The following is a 24,071-nucleotide window of genomic DNA, read 5'->3' as shown; positions in this document are numbered from 1 at the left end:
TCAGAGATAAAATCTTACCTCCTGCAGTGCTCCTAGCTTCCCCGAGAGAGGGAGGTACTTCCTGTGTCCCTGTTTAAATAATCTTTCTGTTCTGCCTTCTCATTGGTTGTAAACCCAACCACATGACTGCCTCATCACTGCCTGTAAGTACCGCCCTCCAGGTCTTAAAGGCGTATGTCTCCAATACTGGCTGTATCCCTGAACACACAGAAATCTACCTAGCTCTTCTAACCACCACGCTCTTACTATGGCTCTAATAGCTCTGACCCCAGGGCAACTTTATTTATTAACATAAAATTAAAATAACATTTCAGTACAAATAAAATATCACCACAGGTAACCCTTTTAGATTTCATAACTCCTCAGTTACATGAGATAATGAATCCAGATGTAAAATTTCATGGATGTGTATTAGTGCCTTTTCTGTTGCTGTGATAAAACATCATATCTATATTTGCTTTAAAAAGTGTTCAGTTTGTCCCCTGGTTCCAGAGCGATGCAGAATCCCCATGAAAGTGGCATGTAAACAAGTGTCAGACACGGCAGCTAAAGTAGGAAGCTAAAAATTCACATCCTTAACCTGCAGCATGAAGCAGAAAGTGTAAATTGGAAATGGCGTGCAGATGTAAACTCTCAGCCCAACCTTCAGTGAAATATTTCTTCCAGCAGGGCAGCATTTTCTAAATCTTCCCAAATGATACCACATACTGAGAATGATTTGTTTCTCTGTCTTCAAGCCTAAATGCTTACTTTCTGTTATATGAACCAATTCATGATGGGGAAAAATGCTGTAAGCCTTCAGACGCCTCACCATCTGTGTTACAGGAATTACAAGGGATAAACATTCATAAGTGAAAATTAATTCAAAGATTTGTTTTAATTTTAATAATGCAATGTTATTGTGTCTTTTTGTGGGTATGTGCATGTGCATTCTGGTTCCCAAACAGGTCAGTCCCTGGGAGTTTTTTGTAGCACAAATTACTGGAAGTTGTCAAAAACCTGACCTTGCTCCTGGGAATGGACTTGAATTAAAGGCTTAGCCATGTCTCTATATATTAATACAATATTAATATCTGGAATATTGTAAATATTCTATAGCTTTTTAATATCATCTTTATATCAGGAAATAGGGAGGAACTTACACAAGAGGTAAACCCTGTTTGCATAAATAATTTGGTAAAGACTTTAGACATCACAATTGTCTTCAGTTTCAAGAAAAAAAAAAACCTTTTTTCACCTCTTTTTCATCATAACCTTGAAGTGAATATATTATTAACCAAGTTCACTAAAGACTGATGTGAAGATTCTATTGTTGTTTTGATTTTGCAACATTTGAGGCAGATATTATAGTATGTTCTATGTGTGGCAAATTCATTTAGTGAAGTTTATTTGTAGCCCTTATATTCCTTCTGTGGCTTTTATTCTTTTTCTATTGTGCTTTCACTGAGTGAAAGGTATTTTTCTGCTGCACTGTATAGAATGGGATGGCCATCATCTAAGTTGTACATTTTTATATAAATATTAGGCAATATGTGGTCATATTTTCAAGTAAGTGTGTCTGTGAAAGGGTGGTGGGTTTTTATTTCTGATTTTATTTTTCATATTTTTTCAAAAATTCCCTAGAAATGTTATTTTTATCCAACCTCACTTGGATGGTAGTAATTAAAGATAAAATCAAACTCATGATCCTCATGTGTCAGTCTTCTCAGTACAAGTCTAAGGGTAGAAAATGGACTCCCAACATTTTCTGTTTGTCAACACATATTAAGAATGTTAATGTTGCCGGGCGGTGGTGGCGCACGCCTTTAATCCCAGCACTTGGGAGGCAGAGCCAGGTGGATCTCTGTGAGTTCGAGGCCAGCCTGGACTACCAAGTGAGTCCCAGGAGAGGCGCAAAGCTACACAGAGAAACCCTGTCTCGAAAAAAACCAAAAAAAAAAAAAAGAATGTTAATGTTAAAATGCTTAAACATAGAAAAGAATATAGGAAACATTAAATGCCTCATGTGTGTATCCAAAGAAACATTTTCATCTATCTGCAAGTGATGTAATAAGATATAATCAGCAATCAACTGTATATTTCACAATATAACTTAATGTACTATGGGTATGTATATATGACTTGAAGTTCCATGCATTTTTATGTCCTCATCAGTTATCTATTTGGCATCATATCTTGAAGTATTGCCTTCTAAGGGAATTATCCAGAAATGCTGAATAATGTAATGGCAATGAGATTTATTTAAAAACATTTTGCTGTGTATTTGTGTAATGTGACTACCGGTTTTTTAAGCCATGACAGATATGTGGAGACAAGAAGATAACTTTGTGGGGTCTACTTTTGTCTAGCTTTATGTGGTGATCAAGATGAGGTTACAGCCTTGCACAAGACAGATATTTCCAACAGAGCTGTCTTACTGATACTCAAATAAGATTAGCTGAAACATTAAATCAGTAAAATATTGTCTTCTTTTTAAATTGTACACTATTTTCATTGAAGCATAATGAAAAACAGGAGAAATTGAATAATAAATCCTATTTCCAAATGAAAAAGAAAGAATAATAGTGTAACAATAAATGAAGAAAGAAGTAATATGTGATTACAGGGATTCTAGTCTCAAAATGAATGAAAAAAATTATGGACAGCTAACTAACTGGACTTATCCATATGGAGCCTCAGACACCCTCCTGCATTTGTCTCTTGTGCAGGCCACTATGGAATTTAATGGTCTTCAAAAGGTTGTTCCATAATCACTGTTGAATGAAAAATATGTTATTTTAGTACAAATATATTATGAGAAACTAGACTTACCTTAGTTCTTATTGAAATAGATTCTAAAGACTTTTTTTTTTTTTTTTTTTTGGTTTTTTGAGAAAGGGTTTCTCTGTGTAGTTTTGGTGCCTCTCCTGGATCTCACTGCTGTAGACCAGGCTGGCCTTGAACTCACAGAGATCTGCCTGACTCTACCTCTCGAGTGGTGGGATTAAAGGCGTGTGCCAACCACCGCCCAACTCTAAAGAGTTTCTAAAAACAATTAGACAAATACCATCAAGCAAAGAAATGTCAGGAATATGAAGATGAAAGGAATAAATATATACAACTTCAAGTTATGAATCTCATCTCTATTCAAGACAGTGAATTCTGAACTGGTAGTTAGCTGTAAATCTCTGGGCTTGTGTGATGCTAACTGCTGACTTCAAAGAAAACTTTACCACACTCAATGTATTATTTCAGAAAAATATTGTGGAATATATTTTATTTACACCATTTAGCATGGCTATTTTTCAGGTATTTTATCTGTATTTGAGATGAAGCAAGTAGGGTGACAGAATATTTTGAAAGTAACAGCACAGTAAATATTGCCACAGGGTTTTGTTCTTTAGAATGATTGTTTTAATCAAGTAATTTTTTCTCAAAGATTTTAATTCTTTCATTCATTTCAAAGCACTCTGCCATCTTGTGTAGTCCCATGGATCATTAGGAAGTAAAAAGTTAAGGCATGAACTTCAGTATAGTGAGCACCTCACATAGGATTCAACTGGGAGTATTGATCATATAAATGCATAGATTCCATTTACAGATTTGATTGTAAAAGTTCCCAAATCTAGTCATAAAATGGTATGACCAGATCCTTCTATCATTTGATTAGCAACTATCTGGATTTATGGATGTCTTATTGATGATACTTCTTTTGAATAAATCTTTCATTTCCTTCTACTCTCTTAGTATTTATAGCTTTCAGTGTACAAAGATGCTGTCAGAGTCACAAACCCACAGTGACAGCAATCTATCCTGCCACTGATTTATTGTTACAGTGAGCATGACACAAAACTTACTGAATTTTTTTTTTAACTTTCAGAAGTAGGATTATGGCAGTCATGGCTATTGCTAAATTTTATAAAACATTTAAGGCTTACTGTAGTAAATCTTGTTCCTAATATGATAAACTTGTTCCCATGCAGCATAAACTTTCCTATATCTAGTATAGTGCTTGGAGGGATGTTGGATATTCAATAAATATTTCCACAGATAATTTAGTAGCTTATTTGAAATAAAGAAGCTCAAATATGGGACATATTTTAATGCATTTTGTTAGGATTAAAGGATTAATACTCACCACGTGAAACTTTTTGCATGTTGAATCACTTAAAATGCAAATGAAAGCTTGTCAAATTTTTCACATTAGAAAAATGAGCACCCTCATTGCAATCATTGGCCATGAAAGGAGATATCAGACTAGTGTGGAGTTCAAGGAAGAAGGTGACAAGGTGATGTGAGGCAGAGGTAAATCCACAGAGCCATGTCCATTGTGCCCCCTGCCATCATCCAGAAGGAGGTGTCTATGCTTAAACCAGCAGAAAAGACAAGTATGTATTTTCTTCTCATGCTTGCCTAATATAAATCAGTAAAATCAAAATGGGGTATTCTCTCTTTAAAAGTGATATTTTACAGTTTCTCTTCCCTAATCTTGGGTTGTCTAATAGTTCTTCCAATTAGAGAAAAGATTTGAAAGTGCTATATTCTCTGGAAATACTGTGGCCACAGAAGGAAAAAAAAAAAATGATGCTTACCAGAATTGGATCAGGCAACTCACTATCTTCTCAAATAGCCATAATGGTCTTTTGAAAAAGGTGCCTAGAGTTTGGGGCTGGTGTGTTCAGAAGGACATAGTTAGCACCTCACTGAAAACTCCAGCTTATCAAGAACTTCTATTTTCTTTCAATCCAAACAAGAATGAGGGCATTACTTGTAGTAGTTTGATGATTTCCCAACACGGTACTATAATGCTTGCTTAAATCAGCTGCATATATCAAATAATTTAAAACTGAACAGAGGGGGCATGGTGTAAAACGTGAGAAATTTCACCAAATATATTATCTACCTTGTTAATTGTCTTTTCTGGAATTGATTCCTTCAATAAACTAAGCTCACTGTTCAAGGTACTAGATATCATCCTGACTCTGGGAACCAATACTAAGTCAGTTATTCAAAGCTCTAGATAAGTGTGTTTCCCTTGAAATAGACATTGAGGTCAGAAAATTAGTAAAGGACAATGGGGAGAAATTTCAAGGCAGGGGAAATTTCATACAATGATATAAAGGAGGAAAGAGGAATCATGGAAAAAGAGGATAAATGATGTAGGAGTGAGAAGGCATCATAGAGGAATGACTACTAGGAGGATAACTTTTTTAAAGCCATCTGGCAGCTATTATAGAAGCTGCCTAAATATATACATGTACATATGTAAAATAGTGTAAGTGAAGTTGCCCACTAACAGGTGATGATGCTTACACTAGACTCCATAGTCTAACAAATACAAGTGTGGTGCTAGAAATGGGATACTATTTGTGAGCTGTTGGCTAGTGAATCCCATAGATTCCCAACAAGCTCCTGACATTGATCTTGGTTACCTTTCCAAACTTGAGACTAAGCTCCTATTATTGGAGATAACATGATTGTCTCACAGAAATGGAGAAATCAACCTGGTAATGGCCTGGAAGTTTTCTTCCAACTGTGCTATGTACACTACTGGAGAATGTGAATAATCATCAGTCTTACCTCAGAGTAACCCTGTGAGCTACAATATAACTGTGCTGCAAAATTTGCCCAGTGGTGCAATAGTGGTACAAATGCCATGATGTTACCAATCATGTTCTGAATATATTAAGGTCCAATCCTCAAGAAGGAAGATTTATCTGGCACCATTATCAGGGCCAATAACCTCTAGCTAGATGGGTTGAGACCTTAGGGAAAAAACTATCGCTATCTTCTTACTGGTATGTGTACATAGTATTAAATCAACTCCTAATAACTAATGCAATATATTAATGCAATTCTCAGTCCTCATTAGAGTTACTTTTTTGACAATAGATATTGACTTAACATAGAGATCCACACCTGGTCAATGTGAGGAGAATACAGGGCTGTAGAGTGCAGAGTCCTAAATGGTATATCAATAAATCATAATCCTTCCTCCTATGGCTTAGTGATACTTTCACAAAAGAGCATAAAGACTGAAAGATACAAAGCAAGTAGTTGACTACAGTGAAACAAGGTTTTCTGCACACAAAACAGCAGTTGCAAAGATAAACTCTCAATAGTTGTGACAACATGCACAAGACATGTGCAAGCTCAAAAATTCTAGAAGTAATCCCAGCACAGAGAATGGAGTTGGGCAGAAAGTCTTAACCAAATGTGATGAGCTATGGACAATTTCTATCTGCCCAATAGTGAAATTCAGTCTGCTTTAAGGATGTGGTCTCCAGTTGGTGGAACATGCTCCAGTGGAGGGTCACACACCCAAGAGTATATGGTCAATAAAAAAAATCAGATGTTTAAAATTGTTTTAAGGGAAAATAAAGAGGACACAAAATTGATGGGTTTGAAAAAAGGCATGAATGTGGGAGCAGTTGAGGGGTTAGGATTAAATATGATAAATATACAATACATAAAATTTCAAAAGAATAAAAATCTGTCTGCTCTTATCTCTAATCACTTTTATTATGAATGAGAATACCTACCCATGAGTGATATTAAGCACTGCACAGTTCGAGGTATGGTCAAAGAAATGTTCATAAAATATTAACCTTTACTTAGGTGAGTTTTGCATTCTAACCAAAACTGCCACCTTAGCTGTACTCCATTTGCATGAGGAGCCACTAACGGGTCCCATTACTGCAGTTAATGCCCCATCCTCTTCAAAAGGAGAGAAGGGAGAAAGCACACATCCTTACATGCAGGAGGATGTTTCTACAAGTCAATAGGTACAAATATTTGATAACTAAACATGGAGTTAGACATTTCAGGTTTTCTATGCAACCTGATATCTCTGTTCTTACACTGAATTTATTCTTTTGAATACCATTCGAATTTTTTTCTACTCCCTAATTTTAATGTACATACTGTAAAAGGAAGGCTCTGTCTTAGCTAGGTTTGTGTCAACTTTGTATAAGCAAGAGTCATTTGGGAAGAGGGACGTTCTATTGAGAAAATGCCACCACCAAATTGGCCTGTGGAAAAAAGACTGTAGTCTCTTTTCCTGTGAACTTTCTTCAGGTTGATGTCCAAAATCTCAGCTCACTGTGGGTGGTGTCACCCCTGGAATGGTGGTTCTGGGCTCTGGAAGAAGGTGAGCTGCGCAAGTCATGAAGGGAAAGCCAGTAAATAGCACTCTGCCATGGCTTCTGCTGCCAGGTTCTTTACTTGTTTGAGTGTTTCCTTTTGTTAGGCTAGAGATTTCCAGACAAAAAGATCCTTGCCCTCCCCCTCCAGCCAGAAGCTGGTGCTTGCAGCCGCTAACTAACAGAGAGATTCCCACCAGAAACATGTACTAAGAAAAGCCAGAGAACAACAATGGGCAAAGGAGACCCTTAGTTCCAGATTCCAAAGTGACCACTGAACCCAGGACATATCTATGGGACCCCAGACCTGACCAATACCTCATTACCTTAACATGCATGTCACTGCCTCCCACACTGCTCCTACAAAAAGCACATAATCCAGGCCCCATGGAAGACTCCTCTGGCTGAGATCTCTGGTACCTGAGGACCCACCTGGGAGTTGCAGAGTTCAAAAATACCTGGTGTGGCACAGCCATATCTGATGGGAATGGAAAAAGTCATAAGGTCACAGCTGCTTGACAAAGATCCAGCAAAGCTAAGCCACATGATGGCCGCTGTGCCACCTTTGGTTTTTATCTCTCTCTATTGCACACTTGAGGAACTTTTAATATTTGTACAATTTAGGGATTGATTGGATTGATGGAAATTTTCTTATGAATCATTTATTTAGAGTATTGCTTCTAAACTTCCCCAGCAAAGTCCTGAATATACTACCCTCTCTTGCTTTAAGGGAGATATCCTTATCTACTTGAAGGTCTTCCTTATGTCTTGGAGGTTGCAACACACATAAAGAAACCAGAAGTCTCTTTATGAGGCTATGAGACATTCTTGAACCATCTGCCCCTGTACTTATGAAGAAACAAGATATTCAAAACAAAGTAAACTCAAAAAGGTCAGCCAGATTCAGTGGGCTAGAGGAGTTGACCACCATTCAGATTGCAAGCTTCTTTCCGCTGTACACTCAGGCAATTATGTGATAAATACAGCAACACAATTAGATTGGCTGAAGTTACCTCTGTCCTACACAGAGACTTTTATTGATGAGCAAAGAATGGAGTGGAAAGATGATAAAAGAATGAAATGTCAGGACCTCCCTTTCTTAGAAAAGTCAGCACACAGAGAGTCAATGTGGTGTCATGTGACCAAGGAACAACAGAATGCCAGGATTAGACATTTTATATCCTTATAAAACTTGTCTATAAGGATAAAAAATATAAACGTTGTATTATGCCAGAATTTAAACAATAATTGCAGCAGCTTTGGCCTGAGGATTTTTCTTGGGCACTCTGACCATTAAGAGTTAATAATACACTGCTTGGGACATGGCAATATGGCCAGGCTGGCATGGAAATTTTGTTTTGGTTAGTGTCCTTCTAGCCACAAAAGCTACTAGCCTGAGAACAGGCTGTCATATGCCTCTAGAGTCTTAAAAATCAGGCTATAGGGTTAATGAGTAAAAATGATAGCTGTTTATTAATGATGTCAAAACTTTAGGGTAAAATCATTAGAAATGATGACTCTGTTCTGTCATAGTTTGTTAATTATGACTAAAAGATGAACAAGAGGAAGTGAAACACATGTCCAAAACAAAAAAATGATATGATCTATGGTTTGGAAAAACATGAATGTATCCCTCTTTACTAAATTCTGTATAAATAAAGAAGCACTCTGGCTGCTAGTCAGTCAGGCTGCAAGATTCTCACCACCAGCATGGCCTGGTTCACCTCTGTCCCCTGCCAACTCCTTATATCCTCTGCTGCAACCTGTTCACCATCAGGGATGGTTCCTGGCACTGTTGTTATATTTTTTCAATTCAGCTTAATCTGGCCTACTACATCAGGGAAGAAATTTCTTATGGGAGGAGGGGCAGAAAACTTATTACCCTGAATTCCCTCAGTGATGGACTGTGATGTGAAAATGCAAGCTGAAATATAACCTTTCTTTCCAAAGTGTCTTTTGCTCATGATGTTTTATCACAGCAATAGAAACCCTGATTTAGTTTCTGTCTCTTGATTTAGAAATGTGTGTTAGCAACTCAATGAAGAAAAACAAAAATCATATAACCAGTACTGTCTCAAAAATATTTTCAGAACTACTCAGAGTGATATAGTGGATATTAGATGATGTGACCATTTTTCTTAGTCCACTGTGACAAGGGGAATATGTGCTTTTGCCTTGAGAAATATTAATTTAACTACTTAACTTATAATGTTAATTAATTAACATTAATTAATGTATAATATATAAATTATACATATATTATATTAACTAATATATTAATTAATCAGATTTAATTAAATTATCATAGAACAGTTTTAGTTAATGACATCCCATTGCTTGAACTAAAAGATGAGAACTTAAAAATTAAAATTAGCTTGATTTGCTATTGTAATTCCTTTAGAATATACTGAAGAAAGAAGTGGAATCTATCAGGATCTTTTTCATGAAAAGTATCCAAAAGACACATGTCACTTCTGGTTTCTGGTGTTGAATGGGCAGAGTGAAGCCATAAGATTCCCAGCTGAAGACCTCTCATCTTATGAGGAATCATTTGTGTTTTCAGAGCAGTTAAGATGTTGTACTTGTGCTTTTCTTTATGGATGTGGCATATTCCACTCATACTAGTTCATGCAGAGATGCCTCTGTGCTAAAATCAGGAACAAGACAAGTTCATTCTTTTCACTTCTTCTCAAAATAATTCTTACAATGTTAGCTAGAGCAATAAAAAAGTGAAAAAGATGAAGCAGATACAAACAGGAAAGGATGAAGTCAATGTATATTTATTTCCAGATAATACAATTCTATACATAAGAACCTAGAGTACACACACACACACACACACACACACACACACACACACACCTCCTAGAGCTGATAAATATTCAGAAAAGTAACAGTTTCCTACAGTGATATTTTATTTGTGCTTTAAATAAAGCTTGCCTGGAGATCAGAGAAAATAACAAGCCATTTTATGTAAACAAAGAAGTTGGGCAACAGTAGCACATGCCCTTAATCCTATCACTTGGCAGGCAGGATCTCTGTTTGTTCAAGGCCACACTGGAAACAGAGTCAGGTGTGATGGCACACACCTAGTCAACCATAAAGGTCTGGAGGTCTGTACAGATAGGAAGTGACAGAGCTAGACAAGAAGAGGAAGTGATGTAGCTGGGCTAAGAGAGCCAATGAGAGAACAGAACATCAAAAGCATGTAAATGTGAGTGTACAGGAAGGAGGCCTCTTTGGAAACTGTGGAGTTGGTGGGGTGAGATTAGCTCATGGTTTGTCCTATTCCTCTGATCTATCTCTCAATCTCTAACCCAAATTTCTGGCTCTGTTTTTTATTTATTAAGATGATTTAAAAATTCATCTGCAGTATTCTTCTATACAAATGACAAACACAGAAAGAAATCAAGAAGACAAGTCCATTCTCAATAGTATAATAAAATGAAACACAACAAAAATCCTGGAAATAGATCTGACCAAAGAAATTAATGATTTCTGCAGTGAAAATGTTAAAACACTGAAAAAATAATTGAAGATACCAGCATATAGGAAGACCTCCCATGCTCATGGATTGACAGGATTAAAGTGAAAACAGCCAGTGAAAATTTTCAAAGCAATTAAAAATCATTTTTTAATTTCATATGGGAATACAAGTGACTGAGGATATCCAGGACAAACCTAAATATTAATAATACATCATCAAAAACCACAGCAAAGAAGCCGTGGGCATCATCATAACAGATCTCAGGCTATGCTGCAGTAAAATAATAAATACAAAAATTGTACTGGCATAAAAACAGGCACTTACCCAAGGAATAGAACTGATGTCTTCATATAAACCCACATTCCTACAGTCACCTAATTTTTGACAAAGAAGGTAGTGATACACGTTGGAGAACATACCGTATCCAATAAATAGTGCAGTTCATACTGAATCACTACATTTAGAAGAATGAAATTTGAACCTTATCTCTCACCCTACACAAAGCCCTCTGGTATCCTTGATCTTATATAGGGGGAAATTAGGAAATAAATGCAAACTCATTGGCACAAGAAAGTAATTTCTGAACATAACGCAAATAGTACAGACATAATAAACAAACAACTAGTACTTGGGACCTCATGAAACTAAGAAGTTTCTGTACAGCAAGAGACACCATTGTTTGAGCAAAGAGGCAGCCAGCAGAATGGGAAAGTGTTTTTGTGAGTTATCATAGAGTTAGTATCTAGAATAAATGAAGAACTTTAAAAAAAAAAAAAAAAACAAGAAAGTAAATGACCCAAATAAAAGTTGGGGTATTGGGGTATAGGACGAAAAGAGTTCTCAAAAGATACAAAGAAAAAATACTTTTTAAAATTTTAACATCATTAGCCAACTAAAAAATAAAAATTAAGTTTAAGATTTAATCTTTCCCTAATTAGGACGGCTAAGAATAAAAAGTCAAATGATGACAAATGCTGATGCAAACATTAGAAAAGGGGAACACTTATTTACTTCTGGTAAGAATGGAAATCCATAAAACCCCTACAAAAATTGGTGTGCAATTTGCTCAAAAAGAAAGAAAGAAACTTACCACATGATTCAACTATACTGTTCTTCCATATATGCCTGAAGGACTCTGTAACCTACTCTACAGACACCAGCTCATCAATGTTCATTTGTGCTTTCCCCTTAATAGACAAAAAAGGGCCAAATGTTCATCAAATGGTGAATCAATGAGGAAAATATGGTATATTTTCAGAACGGAATACTACTCATCTATTAAAAAAAGGAACATTTGAACTTTACAGATAAATGCATAAGGCAGGAAACAAATTACTTTGAGTAAGTCAAGTCAGATGCAGATAGACAAAAGCCACCCATTTTCTCTCCTCTGTGAATGTTAAGACTCTTCACATTGGGTGGTGGTGGCACATATTTTTAATTCCAGCATATGGAATGGAAGAGGCAGACAGATCTCTGAGTTTGAGGCCAGCCTGGTCTACAGAGCAAGTTCCAGGATAGTCAGGGATACACAAAGAAACTCTGTCTTGAAAAACAAACAGACTCCTGAGATATGTGCCTTTAATTTGAAATATCATTAGCGATCAGAAAATTACTAAGGGATAGTAGGGGGGCATGTTCTAGGGAAGAGATATATAATATGCTTGTATATTGGGTTACAGGGGAATAATGAATCAAGAAGGGTTGAGTGAATAGGAAGCTGATAAGATAATGAAATATGGGGAAAGACAAACAACACTAAAGACTATCAAGAATGTCATGAAAACCTACTTGTGTAGAACATTCATATATACTAGGTCTTGAATGATTTTTTTAAAGACACAATTGAGTCCTACTATAGCTGGCCTGCAGGAGCCCCTCTCCCTGCCTAACTCCATTCCCTGGGGACTCCACCTCTTGGTGCACACTCAGGATCCTACCACCTCTTTTATTCCAGTCTGAGTAGACTGCACTTAGTTCTGCTGCAGCCTGTATTCAGTAGCTACTCCTTCCACATAACCTCTGTTCCCTGGGGGTTTTACCTTTGAATTAGCATACAAGTAGACATGTTGATCGATGGACTTGAAGTTAATATCCAGGCATAAATCAGCACACCTGATTTTTCACAAAAAACAAAAACACACAATGGAATAAAAGACAGCACTTTGGCGATATTTTGTGTATGCTCTAACGAATAAAGCTTACCTAAAGATCAGAGGGCAAAGGTAGCCACTAGTTAGCCATACAGGACAGGCAGTAATGGCACACACCTTTAATCCCAGCACTTGGAATCTCATGCCTTTGCTCCCAATAGTTGGAAAGTACACACACACTTAATCCCAGCACTAGGGAGGTAGAGACAGAAAGTGATAGGGCTGGATGGAGAAAGGAATATAAGGCAGGAGGAGACAGGAGCTCAGTCTTTTTGCCTGAGGAGTTGATGAGGTGAGAGGTGTCTGTAGCTTGCTCCTTTGTCTCTCTGATCTTTCAGCATTTGCCACAATATCTGGCTCTAGGTTTTTATTATAAGACCAGTTAGAATTCGTGCTACATTTGTCATGCATCCTGTGGGGCATGAATTCATGAAAAAGCTGTTTGCCTGTGGCATTGCAGCCACCAGCTCAAACCAGAGCTACATACATGGTGCCTACCCTACTGGCTGGATTTTTCTTTTCTACCCCAAGCACTCTTAGGGAGTCTGGTATGTTTTTTCTGTTGTAGCATCTCTGCAACAGACTCCACAGGCTATAAGAATTAGCTGCTTTAACATGTTACCCCATGCAGATGCAGGCTCCTTGGCTTCTTCCCTCTCTCAGTGGGTTGTGGCTTTCACTGGACCCACACTTGGGCTTTTGCCATGCTAGGTAGCTGTCTCACTCACTGTCATGTGAATTGTCATTGTCAGCATATTTAGTGAGTCAATTGGGACTTCTTAAAGGGGGGAATTAGTTAAAAAAAAAATAGAGAGGTTTTTCCCTCATTAAAAAATGGGGAACATTATTACAATGAAGGGAGTTAGGTCTCTGTTTCATAATATGCTAGACAGTTTGAAAATTGAGCAATTAAATGAGAGCATAATTAATGTAGATGGAATCTATGTAATGTCAATTATAAATATTATTTGATCATTTTTGTTTTATCATTTAAAAAGTTGGTTAATATGGGTGCCAAGATAAAACTTTTAGAAAAACTTACTAAAACAGATCATAGAGATATTCAGACCCAGACAGAGGAATTTAAAGAAGAAAAAAATCTCAGTATTACATTATAAGGTTAGAGAAGGAAAGTCTAAAGTTTTCAAACAACCAGCCTTAATTTATCCAGTAACCTTACAGGAATTTCCAAATGATAGATATCCTTAAGGCTGTATAAGAGCTAAATGGATTCCTGTGCAAATGCTAGATTTAAGGAGATTCAAGGAAGTGATAGTCTCATATGGCATGCATTCACCTTTTGTAAAGCAGATGTTAAACTCGTGGTCAACTTGTAATAGAATTATCCCTCAAGACTGGAGAGATTTGGTTATAGCAGTCTTGAAGGCTGGTCCCCAATTACAAGCTGATGAAAAGATGAGACTAAGACCATTGAACAACAAAGTAGGGCTAGAGGTATGAAAATCTCCCAAGACCAACTCCTTGGAGAGGGAGATTATGTTAATGTAGAAAAGCAATCTCTATATGATGACCATACCCTGGCTTTATGCCATGCAACAGCCTTGAATGCTTGGGAAAGAATTGAAGAAGTAAAAAAAAAAAAAATGAGTCATTTATTAAAGTTATACAGGGTACAAAAGAAAACTTCACTGACTTTTTTACAGAGATTGACTTCAACAGTAAATAGAATGATACCAAATTCAGAAGTTAGATAAATAATAATTTTAATCTCTAGCTTTTGAAAATGCTTATGCACAATGCAAATGGGTAATTAGGCAATTAAAGGCAAGATCAGCATCCTTAGAAAAATAGATCTGAAATACAATCAGTATTGAATCTCATAACCATAATGATGCTTGGATAGGAAAGGTGACTTCCAGAGGTTTGAAGAAAAATTGAAATGTTAGGTATTTCAATTGTGGTAAATAAGGTCACCTAAAAGGGACTGTAAACAGGGCACTCCTAGAAACAATGTTTTTTCTAAGAATAATCCAAATAGAACACTACTTCCTCTGGATTATGCATAAAGTGTGGCAGACATTGGACTAATGAATGTAGATCAACAAGGGACAGTCAAGATAACCCTTTGCTATCAGTAAATGCCTTGAGGGGCCTCTTGTAGGCATCCATGTCAAATTTGATTAGGTCATTTCCTGTCAGCTTGGAGGAAACTCCTTCTCAGAGCAATTAAAGAACCTAATGGAATCTCTGAGGTCTCCAAAAAGATGATGGGATCCCACACTGATGATTCCATATGGACTATGGTAATGCCACTAAGCTGACAAATACCATCTAAAGATTAGCTTTGGACTACAAACTGCTCAGGGCAATTTTAAGGTGACTAGCTGAGATGATCCAACCTCACAGACTACTCTAGCCAGGACTTGAGACAAGCCCTGCACTTTACCATTATGAAGAGACTAGACGACAAATGATATATCTACCTCTCCCAGGACTTGACTATTAACCCAAATTTTTTCAGGATCCCCTAAAGATGCCGTTTCCCCCAGAGAGCAAGATGTAAACTTAAGAACATGATAACCACATTCCCAAGAGGTGTGGTGGGTGGTTTTTGGTCTTTCATTGGGTTATGGATATTTGTCATTGTTTAGGGTGGTTGGTTACAAGTTGTTATTGGTAATGGTCAGTAAAAAAGCTAAACAAAGGAGAATAGATCCAGGGTTCTTGTTTGGAAAGAAATGAAAAAGAAAAAAGGGGATGCAGACATAATAGGACAAAAGGGTATATTACTGAATCTACTCTGAAAAAAAAAAAGATACAGATATGATAAAAGTACAGATTATTGAAGCTACTCTGAAAAAAAAAGATATAGAAATGATATGAGAAAAGGGTAAATTATTGAATCTACTTTTAAAAAGCAACTACTACATTTCAATAGTTTACATTGAAATGGATCTTGGTATATTGATACAAAGGTAAGATTATTTTTGTTAGAAAATACTTTACATACATTTCTAGTCTTGATCAAGGTATTGTACCTATACATCTCATTTAACAATCTAATGCAAATTGCTAGTCCTTGAAAGTTATTACCAACTAATTAGGATATAAAGAAATATAAGTTAGTAGTTAGTTATTGCAATCAAACCTGTAGTCATATTAGGTGTGTTTTCAAGGTCAAACAGAGACATATTTTAGATATAAAGGTCATCTTCAAACACTTCAGAGACCTACAGAATATGGCACTTAAGATGGTTTAATAATATAGGTTATTATTATTTTTATGACATGACACTTGTCTGCTCCTGGCAGCACCAATGTACTTCAGAGAAGATGATGGGCCTCAAAGAAACTCCCTATGGAGTTTACTTTCTTTGTGACAAAAGTTAGCCACTGGGCAAGAAAATGCTGTTGCTTTGACTGCTCACAGTTTGCTGTCCAATGGACAAGCAGGACACAAAGAACAGGACTGCTGAACTTTGCCAAAGCAAGAATATCCTGCTTCACAGAAAAGTCTGTCAGATATACTAGGTCTGTAGGCTGGAGATGGATGCTCCAATGTTGAAGAGGAACCTTGGGTGACAGTCCAGATAGCCACTTGTTTCTGTCATTTCTCATATTTTTTGGAAGTTGCTTGCTTGCACTTCCTATTTACTCAGTTAATGTTATTTACTTCCCGGGTCTCTTATGGAGTTGAAGACTAGATAGTTGTAGTTCTCTTTGTTAACAAATTCAGATAAGAAATTCAATAAAGAGGTGTAAAGTATATAAGTTTAAGAGATATCAAAAAATAATTTTTGGTTGGTAGTACAATTTAGGATAGAAAGTGAATTAGGTACAACATTTTGAACTCACCAAAATAGGATAAATAATGGAGCATTTTCTCTGAATTTGTCAAATGTGGACTAGACATTGTTGATGTAATTTTTTGTACATATTGCATATAGTAATTGTACTTATTGTATATCATTTTTCTTAGTTATAACTTTTATTTTAGATAAAAAGTGGAAATATGATATTTTGCATATGACCTAAAAAATAAAGCTTGCCTAAAGATCAGAGGGCAAAGCCAGCCCCTTGTTAGCCATAGAAGACAGACAGTGATGGCACACAACTTTAATCCCAGTACTAGGAAGGTTGAGATAGGAAGTGATATGGCTGGGTGGAGAAAGGAATATAAGGTAGGAGGAGATAGGAGCTCAGTCTTTTTGGCTGAGGAGTTGGTGAGGTGAGAGCTGACTGCAGTTTGTTCATTTGTCTCTCTGATCTTTCAGCATTTGTTCCAATATCTGGCTCTGGGTTTTTATTATAAGACCAATTATAATTTGTACTACACAGCATCTTCAACAAATGATAGTAGGCCAACCAGAGAGAATCATTTCCATCATTCCACCCAAAACTAAACTCAAAAATTCAGCATAAAAACAGATACCTTTAATCTCATAGAAGTAGTATAGGTATTACACACCATTACAGGACAAAGGTAATCCTCAACAGCATCCAGCTATGAACTCCACAATCTAGAACAGTGACTTGCCTGGAAGAGAACTGGTGAAATAGCACATGTGATGGGATTAACCAACCACTTTTTGATTGATTTAATGCTAACTCCAGGAAATGGTACCCATAAATTATACTGATACAGTAGCCAGAATCTGAGACTAGATAACACATAGACCTTGAGGAAAACTGACTACAAATATTCTGTTACAGGAACATTAAATGACTCCTAATGGCATATTGCTATACCTTACATCAACACATCATTCCAATCATCATCAGAGAAGCTTCTTCTTGCATTATATTGTAAAATTAAAAAAAAAGGAGAGAGAGAGAGAGATACCCAACTGGGAAATGTGCAGAAAGTGAGACACTTTGGAGCACTTAGTCTTAAATGGATGTCTTCATCAAACTGCTTCCCCCTTCATAGCTCAGGGACTTATGGAGAAGAGGAGACAGAAAGAATGTAAGAGTGAGAGGTAATAGATGACTCAGAAACAGTGTCTTCCATACACAACAGAGCTGATGAACATACGAGCACACAGAGATAGTGACAGCAGGTATAAGACCTGTACGGGTTCAAGCAAGATGGTGTGTCAGCACTGAGAAGGAGAAATATATACAAACTCCCATCCATAACCACAAAGCTGTCTGCTATTTATACCACAACTGGTATAAGGAAAACCAGTTTTCTCCAATTTGGTGTTACTGGGTATATCAACCACACAACAGGGTAGGCCCCATTCCAGGAGTAGTTGGCCAACACAAAACAAACTCAATAGTAATTTCGTGAATTTTGTTTTATTTTACATTGTTACAGCATTTTTGCCTTAATGGCCTCTTGTTTTGTTCTTTTAATTTTTGTTTATGTAGTGTGTGTATCTATTTTGAGTGGACAGATTGTTTCTTAGTTTTTGATTTGTTTGTTTTGAAAGAGAGAAGGGGAGAAAAGTTACCTAAAGCTGGGTATTTAAGGAGAATCTGGGAGAAAGTGGGGGAGGGAAAAACATGATAAAATGTATTTTATGAAAAAGGGCATAATGTTGCATTGATAGGGGACAGATCTGAGAAGAGTTGAACAGGTAAATTTTTCAATAATATGCTAAGAAACTTGAAATTCTCGAAGATGCAAAAGCAAAAAAGGTGAACAGATGAGAGTGTTGGTTAGCAGAGAATCTCATTCTTTCATAATGAATTAAAGAAGTAAAATATGGACAGTTACAAGAACCCTTTGAAGCAAAGTATACTACTCTCTTTATTGGGCTGAGTAACTATAATACAAAAGTAAGAACATTAAAGTAAGCTAAATTAATTGTTATATTTCAAGGGTATGCATCATAACTGAAATATTAGTGCCCAGTAGTCATCAATATGGGTAAAGATATAAAAATGTCTCCTCACATTAGGGTTTCTGTTAGAACCTGCCCTTTTTGGTGACCTTACAGTGATGATAAAGAACACTATGACCCAAGCTATCTCATTTCAAGCAGGTAAGGCAACTTCTCTAAGCTTCAGGTTCCCCACAGTTAAAGGGGTAACTCTTTTTCAAAGCAGCCTCACTGGTTGAATATCTTTTCAAATATAAAAGCACATTGCTTGCATTAGATTAATTCATGCTTCAGGAACTTTAAATATCAGTGGAACACTTGACAGAAATAATATATTTTGGAGAAATACCAGACATATTATCTTACTGTTTTAGGCAAATTGTAGACACAGATTTTGTTAAATAGTTTATGGAATATTCATTCTTCACACATTGATTGTCACACCAAGATCAATTTATATGCTATATTGCTAATCACCAATAGGCTACTTCATTGTGGATCTTAGTACTGGTAACAAGAGTATTTTGAGGATGAACTTGACCCTACCTTTTTTTAAAGTGAGTTAAATTACATAAAGCATATAATTGATCGAGAGTGACAATATTTATTCACTCACAGTAGTGGCAACTAACATGGTCATGCCAGGAACATTTTCCTTATCATAGATGATTCCTAAACCAATTCACTACTCTCGTTCTTCTTCTCCTACACTCTACTCCAAATTTCTTTTATACGTTCCATGGCTGAATACTTAGTTTCTCACCTCTTTTGGAATTTGTGGAGCATGCTGTGAGTTAACTTTCCTTACAGATATCTTTGTGGTGGTGTAATATCATTTTCATGGGTTTACACCCAGAGCAGGAGCTGTTAAGTCACACCAAAATTCTATTTAACTTTCGGTGGAACCACCAGGTTTCTTTTTTCCCAAAAGCTAGCTCAATTTTTGTTTGTACTGCTAGCTGTCCCCGACTTTCCACCAGTGTTTTAGTGTAGACCCATTTCATCTGACATCTAGACCATCCTTTTAACTCCCAAAATGCACGTGTGCATGGATACTACTTCTAATTACACCAAGAGATAGAGGTAAAATAATAGCAAACATGAAATACACTGGGTGTCAGACATGGTTACAAATGCCCAATATTCAGTTATATGTTTATATAATCCAGCCTATCTTATAAAAAGATGATGTCCACATTTTAAGAAAAAATCTTGGGACTCTCTCAAACATTCCAAATATGTCCAGTGTAAACTGCTCATATTATTAGGCAAAACTGAAAAAAGAATCATAAATAAAAAAATTCTAAATTTTTTGTATGGAATGGCACATGCATGAATGTCTTACTAAAAAGCTTTGTAAATACTTTCTTCAAGCCAACAACATTTCACAGCAACAATATAGGTAATCAATACAATATAGGTAATCCATAAGGTTACAAACCATGGAGGCATGTGTGTTAGCTGACTGAATTCTGATGGGGGCTGAGGTCTGCGCAGAGGAGTGAGGGTGAGTGAAGGAGGGTGTCGAGTGCACAGGATGAACTGCTCTTGTGCAAACCAGTGCAAGTGCTGCTGTGTGGGTGTCCAGAGCAGCAGGTCTGTGTGCGGGACCCCTCTGAGTGCAACAGCTCTGCTGGAGAGCTTCCCAGGACACAGAGGTACTCCATATCTACCATGCCACCCTGAGAATGTGAACTAGACAGTAACATGCGCCCCGCATGTCACCTCTAATTCTGATGGTCTAATGACACCAGTCTCCCAAGCTGTTTGTAGATGCGAAGACTGGAAACCTGCCATACAGACATTCAAGAATAACAAATTTACACTCTAATTACCTTTTTATAAAACAAAACAATGTTCATTTGGAAATATAAAAGGAACTTTTCAAAGCTAACTTGCTTACTCAAAATACTTATTCAGGTGGTTTTAATAAACAGATAACATCAGATTGTTGTTGGATAAGAAGACGGCAAGGAGGCCAAGTACTTGTTCACTCAATTTCTTTCCACAGTACATTAAGACCCCTCTCACCCCTGACACAAGGAGGCTGAGATCCTGACTAGCAAACCTTGGATACGTATCTTAGGAAGGACTTCAGAACTGTCAACTGTTGATCCACTTAGACATGTTTTCATAAAGATAGCTCTCTGGAGGTAAATACTAGGAAAGCAAATGCCAAAACATCAGGTTAGAAAGAGACCTGGAAGTGTGTTTGTAACCAAATAAAACTGATTTCTATCCTTAAAATGTTCTAGTAAAAAGAATTTCCATCTACATTTTTCCACTTGTTCTGGACAATATAAAGTTGACTATTGTGGTGTTATTTTATTTGTGCTCTAACAAATAAAGCTTGCCTGGGGATCAGAGGACAAAGCCAGTCACTATATTAGACATATATAGAGGTCAGGCAGTGGTAGCACATGCCTTTAATCCCAGTACTAGTTAACCATAGGGGTCTGGAGATCTGTACAGACGGACAGGAAGTGACGTAGCTGGTCAGAGAGAGGAAGTGAGATAGCAGCACAGAAAGGCGTATAAGGCATGAGTATACAGGAAGTAGCTCTCTTTAGACTGATGATTTCATAAAAGTAAGCCAGCGGCTGCAGCAGTTCAGCTGAGCCCCATTCGGATGAGGTCTCAGAGGCTCTCAACCTGAGGAAACAGAGTCAACTGAGGAGTTTATGAGGTGAAATTGGCTGTGGCTTGTTCTGCTTCTCTGATCTTTCAGCTTTCACCCCAGTATCTGGCTTTGGGATTTTTATTAATAAGACCGTTTAGCAATTCATATAACAGACAATGTCCTTCCACAACCAGCACAAGACCAAGCTATGGATCTTACCAAAGGTGGCCCTAGAATTCTCCATGGGCCATCCCAGGAGAATGGATTTCCTGGCCTGACTGCGGCCTACAAAGTCAGTGGGATGATATATTTTATCTTAAAGTTATCTTATAGCTAATATGAGAACTGAAGATCCATTAGTTTGCTTCTTAAGCAAAGAAGCAGTAGGGCTAATAGAAAACCTAATTCTTCCTGCTACAGAAAAGCAGGACTCACCCATACCTATCACCACAGACGCAGCTCAGCAAATGAGCAAATGCACCTTAACAAAGCATGGGCTGGAGGAAGCTTGCCTAGCAGGGGGTTCTAAATATACCTTTTTCATGTTTGCAAACATCTATGGTCTGTATATTCAGAATGTTGAATGCTAAGTATAGATTATACTGTGAATTTGATACAGTGCTTTGAAAAATTATTCATATAGACAGGAAAAACTCATTTAAAAAAAAAACTCCCCTTATATCAATAAAACACTTTCTCAAAACCTACATACGTAAATTGTATAAAAGCCAAGGCCATATATCCTGTACTTCAGTACTTAATGGGCACTTGCCACTTATGAAAAACCTTTGAAAGTATTTAATCTTCAAATAACATCACCTGATCTCTATTTGCTAATAGCCCAAAGTAGCAAAGGCAGGGTTGGAACCAGGCAATCAAATAGCCAAGGATAGCTCAGAACTGCAAGGGCTCTCTGGCCCATCATCTGCCTGCCTCCTAAAGCTTCTGTTTGGGAGCACCGCTCAGGAAAGTAACTTTCATTTATATAGCCTTGGCTTCTTTTTCTTCCTGAAACAACCAGACTTTCTATTGGGATTGCAAACTTATATTAGAGGTGAGAAGATAAATTACATAAACTTATTACCGATAAATCTACAATTATATTAGAAATATATAAAATGTACCATAACATGACTTTTTATTCAAGCACTTTCTCATAGGATGCCTAATGTGTTTCTTCCTTTTAAGAGCCACATTTGCCTGGTTATGACAATAATTTTCTAAAGTGGTGGGTTACTGACATGTGCCACAAATAATGGATACTTTGGTAAATTTTTGATGAGATTCTCTACAAGGGCACAGGACACAATAAGACCTTAACAAATTATTGAATGAATAAAGAATAAAACTTTTTTTGATCACAGAATGGTAAAAATCCCTTTGATTTGTTTTACAGTAAGGGTTGGAGACAATACAATCTTTCTTAATCAGTAAAATATGAAGTAAATACATAACAACTATTAGTCACAACCAAGAAGTCTCTGTACTAATGAAGATGATTCTTCTTACTGCTGCAGCCTCTTCTGAGTTCCACTGGTCCATGGAATACCAGGTATTGAATATTCATCTCCCCAGCTGTGACTTTCTCATTTACAGTTTCCATTGCAGTAGAGAGACTTTTCTTGTTACAGGCCAAACATTAACAGAACAGATAGTCAATAGTCAAGAAAATAACCTAACACAAAAGTTGAGTAGTTGCAGGAAGTTAATCATAAAGACTCAATTCTTTTTTTTTCCCTTTTATTTTATTTTACAATACCATTCAGTTCTACATAACAGCCACAGATTCCCTTGTTCTCCCCCTTCCTGAAGACTCAATTCTTAAACCACGCGGTGGTGGCACACACCTTTAATCCCAGCACTTGGAAGACAGTGGCAGCTGGATCTCAGTGAGTTCAAGGCCAGCCTGGTCTACAAAGTGAGATCCAGGACAGCCAGGACTGTTACACAGAGAAACTCTGTCTTGAACCCCCCCCCCAAAAAAAAAAGACTCATTTCTGTGTAGTTTTGGTGATGAGGCTGCCCTCAAACTCAAAGAGATCTGCCTGGCTCTGCCTCCAGAGTGCTGGAATTAAAGGAGTGTACCACCACTACCCACCAAGGCTCAATTTTTGTAGCAGGACACCACTGAGTAACAGTTTTTAAAGATAGAGAATAGATGAGAACATTTAGGAAGTTGTACTGAGAACTAATTCAAGACTTGGAATTTGAAAAGTAATATAGCTTGGAGGAAAAACAATCAGCAAAATTGAGAAAAGAGAAATATTCATATTACAAGTAGTGTACAATATTTGTGTCAAATACTACAGCAAGTCCAAGACATGTAACTCTTGAGAATTGGCCAATGGAGTATTAACATTTAAGCCACTGAGAATATTAAGCCAAAGAGAAACAATATATGTACTATGATAGAAATCCTAGTCTAAAAGACCACGAAATGCAGAATTTTCCTCAATGATCCCAAATTCCTCATTCCTCCAAACTATAAATATGTCAGGTGGAACACATATTATGCAGATGTCACTAACATTATGATCACAAAACCCATCAGCTCCATTTTCATCACCTAAGATACTATAAATCATAATGATCTACCCAGATAGAATCTGACAGCTGTCACTCTAGAGAGAGTCAGATTTGAAGAATAATAGGGATTCAACCTGTGATTGTTGTCTGAAGTGGAGTGGAATGCATGGGAAGAAATACAGTTTCCTCTAAGGAAACCACAGTCCTAAGGTGACCATCGTCTGCAATAATCAAATTCAAACTCTGAATGAGCCAAGAACCAGATCTGTAGTGATACTTTATTTGTGCTGAAATGTGATATTTCATTTGTATGTTAATAAATAAAGTTTGCCTTGAGATCAGAGGTCATAGCCATAAACAGAAGTCAGGCAGTGG

General features: G+C 36.9%; 1 protein-coding gene and 1 long non-coding RNA gene across 3 annotated transcripts in view; one reads left to right on the top strand and one right to left on the bottom strand.

Moving 5' to 3' along the window:
• LOC121820853 (uncharacterized) overlaps positions 1-9,041 on the top strand; it is a 90,834-nt gene extending 81,793 nt beyond the window's left edge. The window contains 1 exon segment of the mRNA XM_076553242.1: positions 337-9,041. The gene's annotated coding sequence lies outside the window, so the exon portion shown is untranslated.
• Positions 2,451-24,071, bottom strand: part of LOC121823515 (uncharacterized) — a 30,171-nt gene continuing 8,550 nt past the window's right edge. The window contains exons 2-3 of one of the 2 annotated variants that reach the window (XR_013045271.1): positions 4,572-22,791; positions 2,451-2,753 (exon numbers count right to left, since the gene is read on the bottom strand). This is a non-coding gene — a long non-coding RNA (uncharacterized LOC121823515). Of the gene's footprint in view, positions 22,792-24,071 lie in introns of both variants that reach the window. The other variant, XR_013045270.1, reaches the window with a different exon arrangement.

Source organism: Peromyscus maniculatus, chromosome 17 (assembly GCF_049852395.1).
Source record: "Peromyscus maniculatus bairdii isolate BWxNUB_F1_BW_parent chromosome 17, HU_Pman_BW_mat_3.1, whole genome shotgun sequence".
Lineage (NCBI taxonomy): Eukaryota > Metazoa > Chordata > Mammalia > Rodentia > Cricetidae > Peromyscus > Peromyscus maniculatus.
Note: the sequence above shows the minus strand (reverse complement) of the source record. Positions and strands in the feature narration are given on the sequence as shown.